Here is a 17784-nt window from a genome sequence, read left to right as displayed (position 1 = left end):
AAGTTGCTCACCATGGTGACTAGTCCGTCTCACGTGATGATCGGACACGGGTTAGTCAACATGGATCATGTATCACTTAGATGACTAGAGGGATGTCGATTTAAGTGGGAGTTCATACTTAATTTGATTAAATGAACTTAATTGTCATGAACTTAGTATAAAAGTTGTCTTTATAAATATTGTAGATGGCCAACGTCAACCTCGATTTCAACGCATTCCTAGAGAAAAACAAGCTGAAAGATGATGTTAGCAACTATGCGGACTGGGTTCGCAACTTGAAGCTCATCCTTGAAGCAGCTAAAAAGTCTTATGTCCTTAATGCGCCGCTAGGTGACCCTCCCGCTCCCGCAGCAGCCCAGGACATTCTGAACGTCTGGCAAACGCGGAGTGATGACTACTCTCTGGTTAGGTGTGGCATGTTATACAGTTTAGAAACGGGGCTCCAAAGGTGTTTTGAGCAACACGGAGCATATGAGATGTTCCAGGAGCTGAAGCTAGTTTTTCAAGCTCATGCCCGTGTCGAGAGATATGAAGTCTCCGACAAGTTCTTTAGCTGTAAGATGGAGGAGAACAGTTCTGTCAGTGAGCACATACTCAAAATGTGTGGGTTACACGGTCGTCTGACTTCACTTGGAGTCGAACTTCCGGATGATGCTATAATTGACAGAATCCTCCAGTCTCTCCCACCAAGCTACAAAGGCTTTGTGCTTAACTACAACATGCAAGGGATGGAAAAGACCATTCCCGAGTTGTACTCGATGCTCAAGTCTGCAGAAGTAGAAATCAAGAAAGAGCATCAAGTGTTGATGGTCAACAAGACCACTAGTTTCAAGAAAGGCAAGGGTAAGAAGAACTTCAAGAAAGACGGCAAAGCTGTTGCCACGCCCGGTAAGCCAGATACCGGGAAGAAGAAAAAGAATGGACCCAAGCCTGAGACTGAGTGCTTCTATTGCAAGAGAAAGGGTCACTAGAAGCGGAACTGCCCCAAATACTTAGCGGACAAGAAGGACGACAACGTTAAAGGTATATGTGAAATACATGTTATAGATGTGTACCTTACCAGCACTCGTAGTAGCTCCTGGGTATTTGATACCGGTGCTGTTGCTCACATTTGCAACTCAAAGCAGGCACTGCGGAATAAGGGGAGACTGGCCAAGGACGAGGTGACAGTGCGCGTCGGGAATGGTTCAAAGGTCGATGTGATCGCCGTCGGCACGCTACCTCTACATCTACCGTCGGGATTAGTTTTAAACCTTAATAATTGTTATTTAGTACCATCTTTAAGCATGAACATTGTATCAGGGTCTTGCTTAATGCGAGACTGCTACTCATTTAAGTCAGAGAATAATGATTGTTCTATTTATATGAGTGATATGTTTTGTGGTCATGCTCCACTGGTGAATGGTTTATTCTTGATGAATCTCGATCGTGATGTTACACATATTCATAGTGTAAGTACCAAAAGATGTAAAGTTGATAATGATAGTCCCACATACTTGTGTCACTGCCGCCTTGGTCATATCGGCGTTAAGTGCATGAAGAAGCTCCATACTGATGGACTATTAGAGTCTCTTGATTTTGAATCATTTGACACATGCGAACCGTGCCTCATGGGCAAGATGACTAAGACTCCATTCTCAGGAATAATGGAGAGAGCAACCGACTTATTGGAAATAATACATACTGATGTGTGTCGTCCAATGAACGTTGAAGCTCGCGGTGGCTATCATTATGTTCTCACTCTCACCGATGATTTGAGTAGGTATGGGTATATCTACTTGATGAAACACAAATCTAAGACATTTCAAAAGTTCAAGGAATTTCAGAGTGAGGTCGAGAATCAACGTGACAGAAAAATCAAGTGTCGACGATCTGATCGTGGAGGAGAATATTTGAGTCACGAGTTTGGCACACACCTAAGGAAGTGTGGAATCGTTTCACAACTGATGCCGCCTGGCACACCGCAACGCAACGGAGTGTTTGAACGTCGTAATCACACCTTATTAGATATGGTACGATCTATGATGTCTCTTACCGACTTACCGCTATCATTTTGGGGATACGCATTAGAAACTGCAGCATTCACTTTAAATAGGGCACCGTCTAAATCCGTTCATACGACACCGTATGAACTATGGTTTGGCAAGAAACCTAAGTCGTCGTTTCTTAAAGTTTGGGGCTGCGATGCTTATGTGAAGAAACTTCAACCAAAAAAGCTCGAACCCAAAGCGGAGAAATGCGTATTCATAGGATACCCTAAGGAAACTATTGGGTATACCTTCTATCTTAGATCCGAAGGTAAAACCTTTGTTGCCAAGAACGGATCCTTTCTAGAGAAAGAGTTTCTCTCGAAAGAAGTAAGTGGGAGGAAGGTAGAACTTGATGAGGTAATTACACCCCCTCTAGAACAGGATTGTAGCACAACGCGGGAAGTTGTTCCTATGGCGCCTACACCAACTGAAGAGGAAGTTAATGATGATGATCATGAAGCTTCGGATCAAGTTACTACTGAACCGCGAAGGTCCACAAGGGCACGCTCCGCACCAGAGTGGTACGGCAACCCTGTGATGGAAATCATGTTGTTAGACAACGGTGAACCTTCGAACTATGAAGAAGCGATGGCGGGCCCGGATTCCAACAAATGGCTTGAAGCTATGAAATCCGAGATAGGATCCATGTATGAGAACAAAGTATGGACTTTGATGGACTTGCCCGTTGACCGGCGAGCCATAGAAAATAAATGGATCTTCAAGAAGAAGACTGATGCAAATGGTAATGTAACCGTTTATAAAGCTCGACTTGTCGCAAAGGGTTTTCGACAAATTCAAGGAGTTGACTACGAAGAGACTTTCTCTCCCGTAGCTAAGCTGAAATCAGTCCGAATCATGTTAGCAATTGCCGCCTTTTATGATTATGGAATTTGGCAAATGGACGTCAAAACAGCGTTGCTTAACGGGAACCTCAAGGAAGAGTTGTATATGATGCAACCACAAGGTTTTGTCGACCCTAAGGGTGCTAACAAAGTGTGCAAGCTCCAGCGCTCCATCTATGGGCTGGTGCAAGCATCTCGGAGTTGGAACATTCGCTTTAATGAGGTGATTAAAGCGTTTGGGTTCATACAGGTTTACGGAGAAGCCTATCTGTACAAGAAAGTGAGTGGGAGCTCTGTAGCTTTACTCATACTGTATGTGGATGACATATTATTGATGGGGAATAATATAGAGATGTTGGAGAGCATAAAGGCCTATTTGAACAAAAGTTTTTCAATTAAGGACATTGGAGAAGCTGCATACATATTAGGCATCAAGATCTATAGAGATAGATCAAGACGCCTCATAGGTCTTTCACAAAGTACATACCTTGACAAGATATTGAAGAAGTTCAATATGGAAAACTCAAAGAATTAAAGGGTTCTTGCCAGTTTTGCAAGGTATGAGATTGAGTAAGACTCAGTCGCCGACCACGGCAGCAGATAGAGAGAAGATGAGTTATGTCCCCTACGCATCAGCCGTGGGCTCTCTAATGTATGCCATGCTATGTACCAGACCTGATATAAACCTTGCCATAAGCTTGGTAGGGAGGTACCAAATTGATCCCCGTATGGAACACTGGACAGCGGTCAAGAATATCCTTAAGTACCTGAAAAGGACTAAGGAAATGTTTCTCGTTTATGGAGGTGACGAAGAGCTCGTCGTAAAGGGTTACGTCGACGCTAGCTTCGACACAGATCCGGATGACTCTAAGTCACATACCGGATACGTATATGTGTTGAATGGTGGGGCAGTGAGCTGGTGCAGCAGCAAGCAAGAAGTTGTGGCAGCATCTACATGTCAAGCGGAGTACATAGCTGCTTCAGAAGCGGCTCATGAAGGAATTTGGATGAAGGAGCTCATCACCGACCTTGGAGTGGTTCCAAGCGCGTCGGGTCTAATGACACTCTTCTGTGATAACACTGGGGCCATTGCCATAGCCAAGGAGCTCAGGTTTCACCGAAAGACGAAGCACATCAAACGCCACTACAACTCCATCCACGACCATGTCCAGAGTGGAGTGATAGATATTTTTAAAGTACACACGGATCTGAATATTGCAGACCCGTTAACTAAACCTCTTTCACGAGCAAAACATGATCAACACCATAATGCTATGGGTGTTCGATACATCACAATGTAACTAGATTATTGACTCTAGTGCAAGTGGGAGACTGTTGGAAATATGCCCTAGAGACAATAATAAAATGGTTATTATCATATTTCCTTGTTCATGATAATCGTCTTTTGTTCATGTTATAATTGTATTAACAGGAAACAGTAATACATGTGTGAATAAATGGATCACAAAGTGTCCCTAGCGAGCCTCTAGTTGGCTAGCTCGTTAGTCAATAGATGATCATGGTTTCCTGATCATGGGCATTAGATGTCATTGATAACGTAATCACATCATTGGGAGAATGATGTGATGGACAAGACCCAATCCTAAGCATAGCACTAGATCGTATTGTTCGTATGCTAAAGCTTTTCTAATGTCAAGTATCTTTTCCTTCGACCGTGAGATTGTGCAACTCCCGGATACCATAGGAGTGCTTTGGGTGTATCAAACGTCACAACGTAACTGGGTGACTATAAAGGTGCACTACGGGTACCTCCGAAAGTGTCCGTTGGGTTGGTACAAATCGAGATCGGGATTTGTCACTCCGTGTGACGGAGAGGTATCTCTGGGCCCACTCGGTAGAACATCATCATGAGCTCAATGTGACTAAGGAGTTAGTCACACGATGACGTGCTACAGAACGAGTAAAGAGACTTACCGGTAACGAGATTGAACAAGGTATTGGTATACCGACGATCGAATCTCGGGCAAGTTCTATACCGACAGACAAAGGGAATTGTATACGGGATTGATTGAATCCTTGACATCGTGGTTCATCCGATGAGATCATCGTGGAGCAAGTGGGAGCCACCATGGGTATCCAGACCCCGCTCATGGTTATTGGCCAGAGAGGTGTCTCGGTAAAGTCTGCCTGTCTCCCGAACCCGTAGGGTCTACACACTTAAGGTTCGGTGACGCTAGGGTTATAGGGAATTGTTATATGAGGTTACCAAAAGTTGTTCGGAGTCCCGGATGAGATCCCTGGTGTCACGAGGACCTCCGGAATGGTTCAGAGGTAAAGATTGATATATAGGACGGATGGTTTCGGACACCGGAAGTGTTTCGGGCATACCGGGAACGTACCGGGACCACCGGGACCACCAAAGGTGGCCCCGGGGGTCCACCGAAGGGGGGCAACGACCCCGGGAGGTAAGGTGGGCCAAGTGGGGGAGGGAACCAGCCCCTAGGTGGGCTGGTGCGCCTCCCCACTCAGCCCAATGCGCAGGGGAGAGGGAAGGGGGGCAAACCCTAGGCACAGGTGGGCCTTAGGCCCACCAGGTGCTGCGCCACCCCCTCCCACCCTAGCCGCCGCCCCCTTTCCCATCTGGTGGCTGCCGCACCACCTAGGGGGGAACCCTAGGGGTGGCGCACCCCCTCCCCCTCCTCCTATAAATAGAGAGGGGTTTTGGCCCTTGGGAGACAGACTTCTCCCTCTCCCTCGGCGCAGCCCTGCCCTTCTTCCTCCTCCTCTCTGCCGGTGCTTGGCGAAGCCCTGCCGGGAGACCTCGTTTCTCCATCGACACCACGCCGTCGTGCTGCTGGAGTTCTTACCCAACCTCTCCCTCCTCCTAGCTGGATTAAGGTGCGGGAGACGTCACCGGGTTGCTCGTGTGTTGAACGCGGAGGTGTCGTAGTTCGGCACTAGATCGGAATCGCTGCGAGTACGACTCCATCAACCGCGTTCTAGCAACGCTTCCGCTTAGCGATCTTCAAAGGTATGAAGATGCACTCACCCCTCTCTCATTTCTGGTCTCTCCATAGGAAGATCTGAATATGCGTAGGAAAATTTTGAATTTATGCTACGTAACCCAATAGTTGCGGGGCGCACCAGCCCACCCAGGGGCTGGTTCCCTCCCACACTTGGCCCATATAGCCTTCCGGAGCTTGTGGCCCCTCCCGGTGGGCCTCGGAACCCTTCTGGTGGTCCCGGCACTTTGTCGGTGGTGCCCGAAACATTTCCGGCGTCAAAACCCATCCATCCTATATATCAATCTTCACCTTCGGACCATTGCAGAGCTCCTCGTGACGTCCGAGATCTCATCCGGGACTCCGAACAACCTTCGGTAACCTCGTATAACAATTCCCTATAATCCTGGCGTCATTGAACCTTAAGTGTGTAGACCCTACAGGTTCAGGAGGCATGCAGACATGACCGAGACACTCTCCGCACAATAACCATCAACGGGATCTGGATACCCATGGTGGCTCCCACATGTTCCACGATGATCTCATCGGATGAACCACAATGTCAAGGATTCAATCAATCCCGTATACAATTCCCTTTGTCTGTCGGTACAGAACTTGCCCGAGATTCGATCGTCGGTATACCCATACCTTGTTCAATCTCGTTACCGGTAAGTCTCTTTACTCGTTCCGTAGCACATCATCCTCTGACTAACTCCTTAGTCACACTGAGCTCATTATGATGATGTTCTACCGAGTGGGCCCAGAGATACCTCTCCGTCACACGGAGTGACAAATCCCGATCTCGATTCGTACCAACCCAACAGACACTTTCGGAGGTACCCGTAGTGCACCTTTATAATCACCCAGTTACGTTGTGACGTTTGATACACCCAAAGCACTCCTACGGTATCCAGGAGTTGCACAATCTCACGGTCGAGGGAAAAGATACTTGACATTAGAAAAGCTTTAGCATACGAACAACACGATCTATTGCTATGCTTAGGATTGGGTCTTGTCCATCACATCATTCTCCCAATGATATGATCCCGTTAACAATGACATCTAATGTCCATGATTAGGAAACCATGATCATCTATTGATCAACGAGCTAGCTAACTAGAGGCTTTGCTAGGGACACATTGTGATCTATTTATTCACACATGTATTACTGTTTCCTTTTAATACAATTATAGCATGAACAATAGACGACTATCATGAACAAGGAAATATGATAATAACCATTTTATTATTGCCTCTAGGGCATATTTCCAACAAAAGATACCTCTCCATCATAGGTTGTGACAAATTCCAGTTTCAATTCACGCCAGCCCAACAGACACCCTCGGAGATACCTGTAGAGCACCTTTATAGTCACCTAGTTACGTTGTGACGTTTGATACACATAAGGTATTCCTCCGGTTTCCACGAATTGCATGATCTCATGGTCATAGGAACACATACTTGACATGCAGAAAACAGTAAGAATAAACTGACACGATCATATGCTACGTTCGTAGTTTGGATATTCTCCATCACATCATTCTTCTAATGATGTGATCCCGTTATCAAATGACAACTCATGTCTATGGCCAGGAAACCTTGACCATCTTTGATCAACGAGCTAGCCTACGAGAGGCTCACTAGGGACAGAGTATTGTCTATGTACGCACACATGTACTTGAGTTTTCAATCAATACAATTCTAGCATGGATAATAAATGATTATCATGAACAAGGAAATATAATAATAACCAATTTATTATTGCCTCTAGGGAATATTTCCAACATAATAGCATGCTAGAGCATCTCTAGTCGCGCCCCCAACAAGCCCCCCGAGAGCACTTTTTAACTATCGACGCTAAAAAATCGCCCAGTCGTGCCCCCAGCCTCTCATTTTTTGTCGGATTTGACTAAAAAATGCGTCGTCGTCCCGAAGGCAAATCTAGGGATCCCGAGGAGGCTAATTTCACGGGCATGCAGGCGCTGGCCCACCTGCCAACGTCTCTCAATCTCTCCTCTCTCCTCTATTTCCCTCCCTCGCCCACCCACGTGCTCCCCTCCACACACACCCATCCTCTCTCCCCCCCCCCCCCTCCACGCACACACGTACACGGTTCCTGGGGGACGCAATGAGTGGAAATTTTTTCCTCCCGAGGCCAAAATTTTCAACAACAGCCCTTCAAGCGGCGAAAAAATGCCTCTGATGGGCAAACGGCTAGAGATGCTCTTAGTAACCGAACTATGTGTGTAATGCATCGATGTAGTAGTTGCATGAGTTTATATGAATTTGAGATATCATATTTGAGGTATCCGCTTGGGATAAGGAAAATTTGAGATTTCCCTCGTCGGTATCCATGAACGCGCATGGAAGCGTCGACGGACATTTTAGAGGTCGGATTATCAAGTTCCGGTTGTCCATGCTCTTACTTCCTCCGTTACAGATTAGTTGTATTATATTTGTCTAGATATAGATGCACCTGGACACGTTTTAGTTCGTATTTAAATAAATTTATGACAACTAATTTGAGACGGAGGTAAGTACGATTGGAAATTTGGAATATGCACGATTGTCCTAGAAGTTTCAGAAAATGCATAACTTTTTTGACAATCAGGTGAACTTATTGTTTGATCTTTATAATTGCATCTAAACCAAAAATGTTCTTTGGAGGACGAGCTCCATGGAGCTCGTTTTTTTTTTTGAAAAAATTGAAAATCATATTTGTAAGTTTCAAAGTTTTTTAAAAAAATCATACACGTTCATACGGATGTATAACACATGTGTGTGAAATCTGACGATGAAATACATTAAGGTGAGAGCTACACAAAAAAGGCAAAATCGTGTTTTTAAAAGGGTGAACAGTACATTCACCGTTCACAAAAAAAATGAAGGAATTTGTCTTTTTTGTGTAGCTCGCACCATAATGTATTTCATCATCAAATTTTACACACATGTAAAACACATCCATATAAACGTGTATGATTTTTTCAGAATTTTTTGAAACTTAAGAATATGATTTTTGAAAAAAATTTAAAACGAACTTCATGGAGCTCGTCCTCCAAAACGCCTCACCCCGTCTAAACCCATTATATTTTCATAACATAGGCAGGCAACGCACTATAACCTGCATGTACCTTCATAGCCACCACATCACAAGATTTATGACTCTAGTGCAACGGTCTATCTATAGAAGTGCTAACAAACGAAAATAATAAATACGATATAAAAGAGAAAAAGAGAAGGTAAAAAAATGTACGACTCAAAAAGTCAACTTTATCATATGAATAACTATATATAATGACTTTAGAAGTCATGACAGTTGTAAGAGCCAATAATGAACTATATTTTTTTAAGATAGTACAGATGTAAGTAACCATATACACACGCATATACTCATCTCTATAAACGCATACACGTACACCCTATCTCTGTGAGCATCTTTAAAAGACTAAGCCGGCATATCATCTTGACATTTACGAAGCCACCATAGATGCCTCGTCATTGACGGAAATATCTCCTCCCAATAAAAGTATATCACCGTTTAGGAATAATACAAGCACCAGGACTTGAACCTAATGGGCCGGAGATACCACACTGCCTCTAACCATTCAACCACATGTTGTCGTTGACGAAAACGTCTCCTTTCACTGAAAGTATATCACCCGAAACCTTAAAATAAATATAAAAATAATGCAAGCACCAGGACTTAAACCTTTCAACCATAGATTGGTTTGCACAATTAAGTATATTATTAGAGCATCTCCAACACACGTTTAAAAACTGCTCCGCGCGCTAAAATATTTATTTTTAAGACGCCGGACAACTTCAACAGATGTTGTAAAATAATGTGTGCGTTAAAAAAAATTGTGCACGCGATAAAAAGCGCTATCGCGCGTCAGATTGTGCGCGCTTTACAATTTGTATTGTTAGTTTTTTCGATGCGTGTTTTTGAGCATATGGTAAACCAATATTGGTTCCGCAACTCTAAAATGCTACAGTGACACATTAAAATTATTTTAACACATCAAACTTTTATGCGCTTGTTGAAGTTGCTCTTAATCATGCTGTTATACAAAGAAAAGACCCCTAGCGAACGAGAAAAGGTGTTTCCGATTGCGTAAAATAGCACAGAATGTGTTCCAATCCAACGAATATTACCTTCGCGCACCACACGATGGATGCAGGGGACCTTCCTCCATGCATACACACAGAGCGCCGAGGGTGACCCCCGACAGTTGACACGACTACCTGCTACTGCCCATCCAGAGAAACCCCCGGAACCATCGATCGTGGGTTCGCATCACGGCATCAGCGTCCAGCGATTACACAGCCCTTTCCTCGGTCGTTCACATCGACAATGGTCTGCTCTCGAACAGCACCCAATATTTTTCCGTTGATCCGTGCTGCACTACTCCCGATAAGGATCCGCCGGTGGCACAGCCCGCGCGGCGCGCGGCGTGACGACGACCGCGAGCGGAGCCAGCCAGGGCCACTGTGGATCGGAATTGAATCTTGGACGTTTGCCCGAGTCGGGCGGACAGGGGCAGCTGGGCCGCGCCCCGGTTCGGCCGCGGGAGCAACGTGACCTGCCGACCGCGCTGCCGCCGGTGGCGTGGCGCACCGCCGCACGGCACGGCTCTCTCTCCCTCTCCCACCCGGGGCCCCGCGTCGTCGGCGCGTTCTCATCCGTGCCGTTGTGCCGTGCCGGGGCGGCGCTGCGTGCAATCATACGGGCGCCTGCTCCATTTGTTTCCGATTCGATCCTGCGAACCACATGCACGCCGCGACGGGATCGGGTCGGAGCCCGCGCAATCATGTCGACGTCGGCGTCGGCGTCGGCGTCGTCGTCATCGTCGTCGTGGTACTATGTATGTGTATCTGCTCGTCTTTTTCTCGTGGTCGTGGGGGTAGAGGCAGGTCCTACTGTCTGTACGTACGTCCCAGGTCCAGCCTTGGAAAGTTGACGTGGGAGGGGCAGGGCGTGTGGGGGCCCGGGTGCAACTTGATCGCCTTCCCTGACTGACACAAGGGATATTTTCGTGCGTCTGGATTCGCAAGCGTAGGCTGTGCGGCCGCACAGGCACAGATATGTGCCTCCCGTTGATGACAGGGTGGATAAGCACTGCCACAATGCAGCTGGCTGATGGGAACGGGTCAAAGTCAAAACGCTCGAGCTGAAGCGTGATGGTCCTTGCTCATCACGGCCGGCTACGACCCTGTTTGTTTCACAAGTACCGAGATTTTTTTTAGTCCCTAGTCCCTACCCGTTTGTTTTCACGGACTAAATAAGGCCTAGAGGTCATTAAATGACAGGTAAAAAGACCATATTACCCTTAGTAATGTAGTAATAGTTATTAAATGACATGCTAAAAGTAGGGTCATTGTTGGAAAAAGTGATAAGAAGTCCAAAAAAAACCTTCCATAGGGACTTCTTCAAATAGTCTCAAATACCTTCTTTTAGTCCCTAGAAGTCTCTCATGTTTGTTTCACATGAGACTTTTTGAGACTTTTTTTAATCCCTACATTAAAAAATCCCTGAAAACAAACACCCCGTACATAACTAACCAGCGGTGCGTAGCTTGCTTACGTCTTGAGACTTCATTTTCCACGTTTCAGATCTCCGTCGCCACAGCTCTCGACGATTGGTGATAAGTATTTAGCTTCAATGGATCAGTAGACAATCTTTCAATTGGAAAGCGGGGGCATAAATACTTGCTGGGTAGTGGACCAAAGCGAGATCTCCTGCCGACATCGTAAACAATCACTAGGAAGCACATGCCCAGTGTACCAGGAAATTGCTAAATGCGCCCAGGACCAGGCCTGAAGAACCAATAATCTAGTGCGGCGAACATGCGATCACAGCTCGCCGGTCCGCGATCAAAGCAACCTTGTACTGCAGCACAGTTGATTAACTTGGGAGTACATGCCACGGCGACGGTTTTGTCGATGAAGACTTCCAGCTGGCCATGCTGTATGCTGTGGTGATATGCATGCTACACTGCCCGAGGTGGTCTATGGCTTGGGCTGAGGCGGCATGTTAGGTCTGAGCTGCTGGGGGAGCATGCATGCATGTTGCGATGCTGATACGCGTATGCACATGCCCACTACTGCGACTGCTAATATCGCGCTTAGCCTATAACTACTGTGGTTATACGCCTGTCACATGGTCTCGATCGGTATCGATTAGCTAGCTGACCATGCAATGCATGGTCCAACACCTTGCCAATTCTCCTGCTACAAAGAAAAAGAGGAAAAGCGTGCATATGAAGGAAGCTAGCGTCCAACTAAGGTCCTGTTTGGTTCCAAATAAGTTACTAACTTATAAGTTGAAAAGTGCAAAAAGTGATTTATTTTATCAAACAGATCCAACTTATAAGTCACCCCAACTTATAAGTCATAAGTTGCTCCACCCCAACTTAAAACTTATAAGTCACCCACTTTTATATGAAAAGGTGACTTATAAGTCAGATGACAACCAAACAGGCGTGACTTATAAGTCACTGGTTTTAAGTCACCTGACTTATAAGTCAAGTGACTTATTGAAACCAAACAGGGCCTAAGAGAAATGCACGCCGTCTACTTGTGTTCCCCGGGGCCCGGGGCGGGCATGCAGAAGGCAACAAGATGAGCCGTGAGCGTGACGAACCACCACATCAATTGCCGGAAATTGAAGCGCAGAATCAGAAAAGAAGCTGATCGTGCAAGTTTATCATCAGCCACGCGTTTGGTTGTCTGCATTTTTTTGCACATTTGCATGTTTGGTTCAGTTGGGTCTGACTGAATGTATGCAGGCAAAAAAAACACCTGCATATTAATTGATTGTCTACGTACTTTCTTCCTATATCGTAGCAATGCCTCTTCGTTCCGCGTTTGGTTGTCTGTATTGGCTGTGGTCACACGAATGCATGTTGTTTGGTTGCATACGAGCATAGAGTTGTGCTCATCTTGTATTCTATTTGATGAGCTTACCACTACTACACCTTACACACCACACCAACACTACAACACTGCTATGGCGATGAACTGAACGAAGATGATGATGTTTTTCAGCCTGAACAACGATCCACCTTGGCAACCTCAACCTTGTTGCATCCCTGCTCTAGCACATACTTGGAGTAAGCATCTTCTGCCTTCCTTAAAACCACTATGACTTTGGTTGTTGTACCCTAAACTTGTTTGGTGCAACCTTCACATGAGCTGTAAACCTCTGAAACCCTCCCTTCGAACACGGCATACCACTTGCCCTAGCAGTGTGAATGAGCAATAAGTTGAAGGAACAAGCAATGAAGCACTACAAGAACAAGCAATGAAGCAACAAGCACACAAGCAATGGAGCATAAGAGCATTAGTAAGCATGCATGATCATACCGCACAGCAAGTTCAACCTACCACTACATTGGTGTCATCCTACCACCATATCCAAAAAAGGGTGTAATCCTACCACCGCAAATTCGTGATCATCATGAGGGGTTAGTATATACCACCCTCACCAAAATATACAAACTATAATATTATTTTCAAGCCCTAACTACACAATACATACCTCCTCGTCGTCAAGGATCATGCACATCGTTGCCACGAATAAAAGTAGCACTAGTAGTAGTGCTTGTCCAGCCGGGTCCTTAGCGAGAGCACCCTGTGAGCCTCTCCCATGGCAACAAACCCAACACCTTGGGATTTATTGTCAAGCAGGTGGCTGAGCGCCACCCTGAGAGCCTCTGGGCTGAAGCCAACTTGGTGCATGACAGCGCCGTAGACCTGAGGGTGCACCCTGATGGCGATGGCCACCTCTTTCACTGCCTGAGTCATGCTACTGAACACGGTCATCTCCTTCATGAAGCTTGATCGTTTCCTCTTCCTATCAAGCACAGGAACATGTTGACCTTCCTCATGACCATCAATGTGGATGGTGTCTAACTCCTCGGTGGCTGGATACTCTGGCATCGGCAGCATGGGCAGCATCGAGAGCATCGGAGGCATCGACGAGCCCAGCGGCTGAACTGACCCCATGACATGGTTGCCAGTTGCGAGCCCGAAGGAGAAGATCTGATGCATCTGATGGTAGTACTGGATAGGTGTGTTGAGGAACTCTGCAAACTTGGGGTAATCCTAAGAAAGATACAAGGGAGAGTGGCGGTTAGTTAATATGGCACGATGGTTCATAGGAGATGATTAGTTAGAATGGCATGATTTGTGAGCTAACCGTGACGTGGCATTGGTAGTGCTCTGCCTCCAACACGATTGTGCAGGTCTCCTCATCACATGGAGCACCGCTCAGGTCTCTCAGCTTGGATATGGTGATCCACGTGATTCTCCACTTCCTCACGTGGTTGTACACCTCGGTCGCAGTGACCTCCTGTCCACAAAAGTTGAAGACTAGCTTCACCACAGAGTTCAAATGCATCTCCTTGAACCCCTTAACAGTCCTCAGTCCACTAGATATGATGTCACACATCTTGTTAAACACAAAAGTGGGGAGGAACGGTTGCCATTTCATGTTGCATCCCCTGCCATCCTTCTTCTCCGTTGCGACTGCCTTTCGAGCAGCCACATGAGATACAACGTTTGGCTCAGCCAGCACAAATGGAGGAACCGTAGGTGCCACCTCGAAAACCTCTTAATCAAGACGTATCGGGTCGATGTTGGTCTTGGAGGATGTAGGACGCCGGGAACTAGCTCTCGAACAACACGATGGTCAGACTAAACTCTTGCGTGGTCATGTCCTACAAATATAAGCGTTAACAACATAGAAGAGACCACACATCAACAAACAACACTAATCATGGACACATATGGATGATCTAGTTTAAGACAACATTAATCATGGACACATATGGATGGTCTTATTCAACACTTGTATACTACCATACCGTGCATCTAAGCATACTATCAATCCATCGATGAACATCTAAGCATACTACCACTCCATCCAAGAACATCTAAGCATACTACCATTCCATCCATAAACATCCAAGAAAACAACCACTAGCATGCTTCAAATCCATCCCAACGAGTTACTGCAACATCACAGTTGAATAGATCGGACGATCTAACCCCACCCCTTCGACAGATCTAGCTAGAACTAGTAGAGGGAAGGGGGATCGTCGAACTTACAAACACCATCGGAAGAGCCGTAGTGGAGGTGCAGCATGAAAAAGAAGAGGAGGAGTGGATCCACCGCCGTAGTCAACCGGTCACCGAAGCAGTTGCACCGCTTACCTCGTCGTCGAGGTGGATTTGGGCCGGAGTGAAAGCTCGAGAGGGGGGAATGGTGGTGGGAGTTTTGGCGCGCGGTCACCCTGGCTATATAGAACGACCGCGAATCTGCGGGCGGTCACACGAATTCGTTCAGCCGCTTTTTTGGAGATGCACCATCGCTCTCGTCATCTCCCTGCTTGCAGCTGTGGAGCGCGGCGTTCCCCTCCCGTGCATCGTCCGAGCCTGGCTCGCTAGAAACTGCCGATTCGACCGTTTCCGATGGGCCTAACTGAGCAATGCTTTAAGTTCGTGCAGGCCAACTTTTTCATGCGACCTAGGTAACCAAACAGTCTAAATACATCTTGTACGGGTCTGATTGGACCTAATGCAGGCAACCAAACGCGTGTGAAGATACCGGACTCATCCGTGCCAACACGAACAACCGAGCAAGTGTCATAGCAACGACCCTTTGTCACGGTACCTCATCTCCTATCTCCGTCTCCATCTCAATGCATGGCACTGGGAGAAGAAAGCAAGAAACGCCACTAGGCTAGACACGTCACGTTCAAACGTCAGGCACGTCGTGTTTATCCACTGGCCTCTCCGCCCGGCAGGAATATCACCCGTGTTTGGAGCACACGAATCAAGTAGAGATACGAGTGCTCAATCTGACACACATTTCACAAATGGACAACACTTCTGACTGAAACTTCTTCTTAACCAATCTACTACTGGTGCTGTAAACACTAACATGTTGACATGTTGCTGCGATCATTCGCCTATATATCCTGTATTAGGTGTGTGCGTGTGTTATGTTGACCACATCAAAATGTTGTTAATCATTACTTTAAACTTCCTTCGTTCCTAAATACAAATCTTTTTAGAAATTATATTAGAAAATATATACGAAGCAAAATGAATGAATGTATACTTTAGACTATATCTATATACATCCGTATGTAGTTCGTTAGTGAGATCTTTAAAAACTTATATTTAAAAACGGAGAGAATATATAAAACAGGATGAGAGCCTTTTTTGATGACACTAACGTGTCTAAGAATTAAACTACAACATCCCCTTCGCCCCACAGGACTGGGACAGTGCTGGCGCGGGCAGGAGAGGCCGCGGCGGAGAACATGAAGACGGTGGATGGTGACGATGCCATTGCCATGTCAAAGGGCCACAAGCCGTGGAGACCTACGAAGAGTTTTCAATTACTAATCGAGCGTCTTCATCCAGTCATCCTCCGGAGCTTACGGAGATGTCGTAGTTTGGTTGTTTGTCGCCCTTGCCGAGTCTAACGGTTGTCTACTTAACTCTTTCTTTCATGAGAAAGTGCAAGGGAAAGGAAAAAAAAGCTACACCTTACAGTGGGCATTCGAATACAGATTTTGCCGGAGCACTAGTTAGAACTTGGAACCAAATCAGCGAAAAAACAAGAGTAATTTGGCAGGGGTATAGAATAGGTGCACAGTTCCATCAGAAACCAACATCGGTTGCGATTACAGTCGTAGCCTGCAGCTGTGGCGAGCAGGGGTCTTTGGCTCCACATACCAGGCGCACACACACTTTCAGCTTTGGCCGGCTTTAATTAGCATAATCTTCTCGGGGAAATAAAGACTGGCTCAGCACGTCCATCCTTAGGGCATCTCCACCCGCGTCCCCTAAAAAATCCACCCAGTCACATTCACAAGGTTTCATTTTTCGTCGGTTCGAGTTGATGTTGGCTTCGACGGATCCAAACCGAACCCAACGCATCGGGGGGCGTCGAAGGAAAAAAAAATTGGTGTGAAAATAAACTGCGCCGAATTCCTCCCGCATGGACCCGCCGAGTCAGCGAGACTGAGCGTCGCCGGGACTGTTCGTCCTCCTCATTGCCTTGGCTCCCACGCCGGTTCAATGCGCCGGATTCCAAGGTCAGGCGGCACAGTGATGGTACGTCGCCGCGTGTCCCGTCCTTTCCCGTCACGCGTGCACACCGCTCACGCCCCTCTCCCGCTATAAAAGTCGTGTGTCGCCACCGCTCGCCGGACACTCGCCCCTCCATCCTCTCCTCCCATCTCTCTCGCCTCTACTGTCGGAAACCTTACCCGAGTCCATGGCGGAGCGGTTTCCTGGCGACGGAGCGGCTGCCAACGGCTTCGGCCGTCGAGCGTTGCACGAGTAGGAGGCGCACGCCCTCCATGAGGACAACTACCCGGCGCCGTCACACATGCGCGTGTCGAGCGCCTAGAGACTGAGCGCCGGAGGCGTCCCCGTGCCCCCTCCATCATCCGCCACGGAATGCCGTGACGAGATCGCGCGCATCCGGACGTCCTTGGCAGAGAATGCGTGATAGGCAGACCTACGAAGAGTTTTCAATTACTACTGGAGCGTCTTCATCCAGTCATCCTCCGGAGCTTACGGAGATGCCGTGGTGTGGCTGTTTGTCGCCCTTGCCGAGTCTAACAGTTGTCTACTTAACTCTTTCTTTCATGAGAAAGTGCAAGGGAAAGGGAAAAAAAAGCTACACCTTACAGTGGGCATTCGAATACAGATTTTGTCGGAGCACTAGTTAGAAGAACCAAATCAGCGAAAAAACAAGAGTCATTGGCAGGGGTACAGAATACAGGTGCACAGTTCCATCAGAAACCAACATCGGTTGCGATTACAGCCGCAACCTGCAGCTGTGGCGAGCAGGGGTCTTTGGCTCCACATACCAGGCGCATATACACTTTTAGCTTTGGCGGGCTTTAATTAGCATAATCCTCTCGG

Source organism: Hordeum vulgare, chromosome 7H, assembly GCF_904849725.1.
Source record: "Hordeum vulgare subsp. vulgare chromosome 7H, MorexV3_pseudomolecules_assembly, whole genome shotgun sequence".
Taxonomy (NCBI): Eukaryota; Viridiplantae; Streptophyta; class Magnoliopsida; order Poales; family Poaceae; genus Hordeum; species Hordeum vulgare.
This window is presented reverse-complemented; position numbering follows the sequence as displayed.